This window comes from Myotis daubentonii, chromosome 6 (assembly GCF_963259705.1).
Source record: "Myotis daubentonii chromosome 6, mMyoDau2.1, whole genome shotgun sequence".
Taxonomy (NCBI): domain Eukaryota; kingdom Metazoa; phylum Chordata; class Mammalia; order Chiroptera; family Vespertilionidae; genus Myotis; species Myotis daubentonii.
Genome location: NC_081845.1, coordinates 40,098,991 through 40,104,095, shown reverse-complemented (window position 1 = coordinate 40,104,095; position 5,105 = coordinate 40,098,991). Strand labels below are relative to the sequence as shown.

At 44.4% G+C, this 5,105-nt stretch overlaps 1 long non-coding RNA gene across 1 annotated transcript; it reads left to right on the top strand.

Annotated features, from left to right (window-relative positions):
- The first annotated feature begins 2,366 nt into the window (after window positions 1–2,366).
- On the top strand, window positions 2,367–4,904 carry LOC132236462 (uncharacterized). The gene is made up of 3 exons (XR_009453315.1): window positions 2,367–2,793; window positions 4,554–4,677; window positions 4,794–4,904. It is a non-coding gene; the product is annotated as an uncharacterized LOC132236462 (long non-coding RNA).
- The last annotated feature ends 201 nt before the right edge of the window (window positions 4,905–5,105 follow it).

Sequence of the window (5,105 nt, the reverse complement as noted above, 5' to 3'; positions counted from 1 at the left end):
CCGTTTAAAAGTCATCTGGATCAGTACAGATATGCCAGTCAGCCTGCATGGAAACCACCTTCCTCAGTCCCAACGGCATCTGGCCCTTAGAAACCTGACCTCTCCTAAAAGGTCATCACCCTTCATTAGCCCAAACCATCTGTGTAGGAGGATGCCTCAGTCACTCTATTCAGGGGGCGCCTTGGCCAGGAGGAACATTTTCTGTGATGATGTGGTGGTTTAAGATTCATCTCATCTTCCTCTGTAGCACCATCCTGGCCTCACATACCAAAGGACTCTATGCCAAAAATCACAATAGAAAACAATATTTTGATTCTTTGTCCTGGCCTTCCCAGGCCTGACTTGCACTTACCATTGAGAGAATTCTTTATTCGATAGCAGTTATTATCTTGAAAAACCCAAGTCCCACCACTTTGTGTCCATCATGTTCCCAGATGAAGAAAATAAAAAGCAATTAGAAGTCTGGAATGTCAGAATCCTTAAATAGAACAAAAGACAAGTTTGAAGAAACATCTGATCTCTTACCATCTTCTATGAGGAACTAGAACCTATTTATTTTTTATCTCCATCAACAACAATTGTAAAATAAATCCAGAGACATAGAAGCATGGAACAGACTATCGAACTTCAGAGCGAAGGTGGAAGAGGGTGGGTGGGTGGGAAGAGATCAACCCAAGAACTTGTATGCATATATGCATAACCCGTGGACACAGACAATAGAGTGATGAAGGCCTGGCAGGGGCAGGCTGGAAGGAGTTAATAGGGGAAGAAGGGGGGGCATATGTAATACTTACAAAAATAAAGATTTTTTAAAAAAGAAGAAGAACAATTGTAAAACATGGCTGAAGATGTGGGTTGCAAACTGAACTAAGTCAATTTGACCATTCACTAATGATCAGTTCCTGTGTCAAACACATGGGGTTAGAGGAGGGTGGAGCCTCTACATCCCTTTCCTGCACCACCGCACGCCCAGGCAATTTGTTATGATGAAGCTAGCCATAGGCCAATTTCTGCCACACATAGGAAACTTCATTAGCAAGCAAGCACAAAACCTATCATCGAACTCTTCCTTTAAGATCTTGGTTAAGCCCTGATTGGTTTGGCTCAGTGGATAGAGCGTCAGCCTGCAGACTGGAGGGTCCCAGGTTTGATTCCTGTCAAGGGCATGTACCTTGGTTGTGGGCGCATCCCCAGTGGGGAGTGTGCAGGAGGCAGCTGAATCAATGTTTCTCTCTCATCGATGTTTCTACCTCTCTATCCCTTTCTTTCTCCCTTCCTCTCTGTAAAAATCAATAAAATATATTTTTTAAAAAATCTTGGTTAAGTCCCTACATTCAGATGCTAACAAGCACCTTACATGAGAAGAAGGCAGTCACCCCAAAGTCATCTGGATCAGTACAAATATACCAGTCAGCTCAGCAGCTCAGCTGGGCTTTTGGCAGGATCAGGCAGCAGAGCCTCCCATGCAGTGGAAGGAGGCAGAGTCAGATGGATTTCTGAACCTGTGGTACCTCCCCAACGTGTAAGGTTCATGGGCTCGCTAGAAACATACACTATTCCCATGCAAGGATAGTAGGACCTAGTACAGTCTTCTATCTAAGCTCATAGCTTGAAGACTGTGTAGACCAGGGGTGGGCAAACTTTTTGACTTGAGGGCCACAATGGGTTCTTAAACTGAACCGGAGGGCCGGAACAAAAGCATGGATGGAGTGTTTGTGTGAACTAATATAAATTCAAAGTAAACATCATTACATAAAAGGGTACAGTCTTTTTTTTGTTTGTTAGTTTTATTCATTTCAAATGGGCTGGATCCGGCCCGTGGGCTGTAGTTTGCCCACGGCTGGTGTAGACAATACAAAAGTCTTTCTTACATCACTTATGGTCACTGACACACCCTCTGGAATAGATTTCTATAACAATGTTTGCACTGCTTACATAACTACTTCTATATGGTGGTTTCCTGATTAGTTTTCTTCACATGCTATCTATGACCCCTCGAGTGAAGATTAGAGTTAACTTACATATATGTGCCTCATAGTGTTTACAATAAATTATTTTAAACTAGTGGCCTGTTGCACGAAGATTCACACAATAGGCTTTCCTTCCCCTGACTGCCAGCACCGGTTTTCCTCCACCGGGACCCAGGCCTTTGGTCCAGCTGCAGCAGTGAGGTTTGGCTTCTCCTCTCTGGCTGCTCCTAGTCCCTCCTTTTTTTTTTTTGCCCAGCTCCTCGAGCGAAGCCCAGGGCGGGCTGGAAGCCTGGGTTGCCCCTGGCGACCCAGGCCCCCAGCCACTCCTTGAGCAGAGCCCAGGCCCCCAGCCCCTCCTTGAGCAGAGTCCAGGGCCGGTGGGAAGCTTGGCTTCCTCTGTCTCCAGGAGCAACCCAAGCCTCCTGCTCACTCCAGCTCAGTGACCACCGCCATCTTCAGTCATCTTCAGTCTTCACTCTGTGCCTGCATATGCAAATGAACTGCCATCTTTGTTGGGTTAATTTGCATAGTTGCTCTGATTGGCTGGTGGGTGTAGCAGAGCGGCAGAGTGATGGTTACTTTGCATGTTTCTCTTTTATCATATAGGACTAGCAAAGAGACAACTTTCTGACATATCCTGCCTGCAACTTTGACATCTGAAATTCCTCTACCACTCCCATCCATCATATTGCTAGAGAAATTATGGAAATATGCAAATAAAATAATAGCTTTTTTTTTTAGTTTGTATCTCAGCTCCATGTCCAGCCATTACAGAAAATACATTTGAATACAGAACAGAAAGGGGGAAGCACATAAAAATAAGGTGAGAAAAGAAATAACCTGGGACCTAGGATGTTGTTTTAGCTTAATTGTCTTAGCAACGCAGAGTTTGTCAAAAGGACGGTGAGAGGTGGGACAGGGGAAAGAATGGGAGGAGAGGGGGTTCTTCTCCACATGCAACCTTTCTACAAAAGGAGCCCAAGCCACTTCATAGAGGAGGAATTCCCTTTCTGAACGTTGCAAGGTAGACACTGAGCTTATCAACAGCAGTTCATGGAGCCATCACTCAGGTAGAGAACAAAGTGAAAGGGGCCATTGAGCAAACACTTCCCTCACCTGTTCATCAAAGGAGGAAACCCAGTTTTTACCGACTCATTTACCTTTGCAGACAACTGAGACCATTGTTCCCTGGGGCAGGACAATGACTCACTTGATCAGTAACCTGCTGCTTTATCAGTCATAATAACTCATGCTCACCCCCTTCTATTCACTGTTGACTGTTGCTTTGGAAAAGTGACTAGATCAAAAGAGAAGCATCATTTTATTTGGCAAAACATTCAGGAACACGTTCAGTACTAGTCCCTACTATTTTACTCATCAGGTACCAGTCCTGAGCTTCCATGCGTTAGTAGAAAGTAGTGGAGTAGGAAGGGCAATGGGACAGAAGAGAGACCTGGGTTCTTGTCCCAGCTCTACCATCACTGAATGTGTGGCAGCCTGGTTCCTTCTCTGAATTGCGACCAGACCAGATGACCTATAAGGTCTCTTCGGGGGACAGCACTTGTTCCTTTAGCAATTATTTATTGAGCCTCTCCTACATTGAAGCACTGTTCTAGGCTGTATTCTAGATAATAGTGAATAAAAAAAGACAAAATCCTTAATCTAATGGAACCCACGTATTAGGGGGACAAGAAATTATAAATAAATTAGAAAATAAATACCATACATTACAATCTGTGATAACTACTCTGGAGGGAAATGAAGTGGGGTGATGGGGATAGGGTGCTGTCTTATGACCAGTGGTAAAGGAAGGCCTCACTAGGAAGAGGGACATTTAAGCAGAGACCAGACATTTAAGAGGGAGTCGGCCATGTGTTTATTGGGATGAGGTGTGTTCTAGCAGAGGGAACAACAAGTGCAAAGACCCTGAGATAGGAATGTGCTCAGCATAATCAAAGAACAGCGAGGCTGCCAGTGTGGCTGGAGCTGAGTAAACAGGGAGATCGATGGGGTGGGCCAGAAGGGTTGGAATTAGGGCATGTGTGGGGCTTACGGGCATGTTAGGTCTTTGGTCTGTACTCTGGGAAACTTGCAACCCAAATTAGATTGTAAATTCAGGTCACAGACTGAGTTACAATTCTCCAATATTTCCCAAGGTTCTCTATATAGGGAAAGGCATGTCTTAAAATAATCAATAAATACTTGAGTGATTTATGAATTGATTGACAGAAGTAAATTTGGTCATCTCAGGCAAAACACTTATTTAAGTTTCCATGCCACATTTCCATCATGTGTGTGAATTTTTGTGTGTGTACTTTTATATCCATTTCTGTATTTCTCTAACGCTTTGGAATAACAGGCACCAGAAATACTTATTGAACAAATAAATTAATTTTTAGGGGGATTCACACACCAACTAGATATTTCCCCATCTGGCAGATGTAAAAAAAGTTAAGCTACATCTCTTCCACTGGCTGTGGAGCCAGGAAAAGTGTCAATTTCTTCATATAAATAATACTTTAAAGCATTGTTAGTTCATCACACTTTAGCATGAACAAAGAAACTAAAATCAAGTTCTGACAGGAGTAATTCTGAGGCCTTGAAATCTGACAGAGGACAACTGTCGGGGACCAGAAGCAGGAAACTTAAAGGCATCAAAGAAGAAAAATAGGTCTTTTACGATTCTGCCTAAAGCTCTAGAATGTTGGTAAGCAAAATAATAAAGTTTAAACAAGTGATTTTCCTGCCATCGTTTGTACTATTTTACAGCATTGATCTGAAAAGCAGCAGTCAATCATCACTAAAGCTCTTTCTCATCTGCAGGTTCGCTGGGGTCCCTACTTTCAGAGTCCTGACTCAGATCGTTTATCTGCACCTACACGGCCTGCTGCCATGGCGCCTGGCCAGTGTCCTCCCCTGTGCAGCCTTTTCAGGGCTGCGCTGAGAGCTACCAGGCAGAAAGAGGCAGAGGCAGAGAGCCCTTGAGGTTGTCAGCTGAGCCTCTGCCGAATCCCTGCAAAGTTTACACAGGAGGTTATGGCAATCTCACACGGATTTGTCACTTGTCACCCCCTGGCTGCCTCCACCCATGACAGTCCCCTGGCAGCAGCTCCAGCTCAGGCCCTGGGCCCCAAG